The sequence below is a fragment of the Microtus ochrogaster genome, chromosome 5 (assembly GCF_000317375.1).
Source record: "Microtus ochrogaster isolate Prairie Vole_2 chromosome 5, MicOch1.0, whole genome shotgun sequence".
Classification (NCBI taxonomy): Eukaryota; Metazoa; Chordata; class Mammalia; order Rodentia; family Cricetidae; genus Microtus; species Microtus ochrogaster.
Genome location: NC_022012.1, coordinates 76658689 through 76660279, shown reverse-complemented (window position 1 = coordinate 76660279; position 1591 = coordinate 76658689). Strand labels below are relative to the sequence as shown.

Sequence of the window (1591 nt, the reverse complement as noted above, 5' to 3'; positions counted from 1 at the left end):
GTGCACAGCGAGAGTCACGTGGCGGACTGTGACTGCGGAGCGGCGCACAGTTCGGGCCGGAACGGGTCTATTTCCCATCGTCCCTTCATTTGCATAAACAATGTACAAAAGAAGCTGAGAACATAATTGAATTTACTCTAAATCTGAACTAAAAATTACAAACGTAAAATATAGAATTAAGACGGTATTAATTTGTAGCGATATTGGATTCACAAACATGATACAAAATTCTCACCGTCAGTGTAAAAGTTATGATAACTTTGCCCTTATATACTTCCTGAGAAGCTGTCGAGTTTGTGCTCGCTTCGGCAGCACATATACTAAAATTGGAACGATACAGAGAAGATTAGCATGGCCCCTGCGCAAGGATGACACGCAAATTCGTGAAGCGTTCCATATTTTCTTGTTTTTAAAATTTCATGTCCACAACATCCCCAACACTTTCCTCCCATGTTTTACCTTTTGCTTGGTTCAATGGAGCAATAGTCCCTAAGGGAGAAATAAGAAGGACCTAGACAGACCCATCTCTGCAGTGTGCCTTATCCATGGGCTTCGGCTGCAGTTTGTGATTTATTTTATCTTTCAGATAGGTCTCCCACATCCCGCCCTGGCCTCGAATTTGCCATGCTGTCTAGGATGACCTCAACTCAAACTGGATCTTCCTGCCGCCACCTCCCTGCTGCTGGGATTACAGATGTGCACTTCCACACCTGGCTCCAGCTGGCCTCTGCTTCCTTCCTCACTAACCCCTTAAGGAATGGTTCGCCAAAACAATTCTCTTGGGGTGACAAACTGCAATGACGTGGAGGCCCCTGAGCAAGACTAGCAAGGGTTTGAAAACTAGGCCCGATACCTTTGAAGATACACTGACTGCGAAAGTAGAATTTCCTGGTCCTCGCATAATTCACCTGCCAAATAACTAACGAATAAGACAGAAACCCTAATGAGCAAGGGCAAGGAGGAGGGACCGCCCTCCCCAAGTTCAAGTTTCCTGGGCTGACTTACTCAATGCTTTCTAAAATGTCCAGTTCTTCCCCACAAAGGAAAATGGTGTCTGTGCTTCTCTGGTTCCCGAGCCCGCGCGTGGGCTCTGCAGTCCCTGGGACACCAGTGGCTCCTGGCCTCGGAAGACCGGGCGGACTGGGTGGACTCCTCAGGCCGCCACAGGCTACGGAGCGGAGCAGCGTTCACTGGTAACTATTTCTGTTTTCTTCTCTGCTGGTGACATGACCCTTTCCTGATCACAGCTGCGAATCTGTGGGGACTCCTTACATCTCGGCTCCCGGTCTTCCTCTATGAACCGACTGGAGGACGGAGGACGATTCTTTCTCCTATAGTAAAGACTGGCAGGATCTTTATGTTGGACTGGAAATGGTATAGGAAGCCAACTGCTCCAAGGCAATCCCTCATTCTTCATGACAGGACCCGTCGTTCTGTTGGGGCATGCACTCCTTAGGGCTAGAAAAAAAAAAAACTAAAGTCCTGGCTGTCTTTCCTGGCTCTGCTCTAACTTACTCAAAGAACTTGGGTCAATCCATTGCCCCATTGGCCACCTGTAGCCAACCAATGTTGATAACTTAGGATATCTGTC

At 48.0% G+C, this 1591-nt stretch overlaps 1 non-coding gene across 1 annotated transcript; it reads left to right on the top strand.

Moving 5' to 3' along the window:
- The first annotated feature begins 296 nt into the window (after positions 1–296).
- On the top strand, positions 297–403 carry LOC113456159. Its single transcript, XR_003377020.1, has one exon. It is a non-coding gene; the product is annotated as a U6 spliceosomal RNA (small nuclear RNA).
- Positions 404–1591: the final 1188 nt, after the last annotated feature.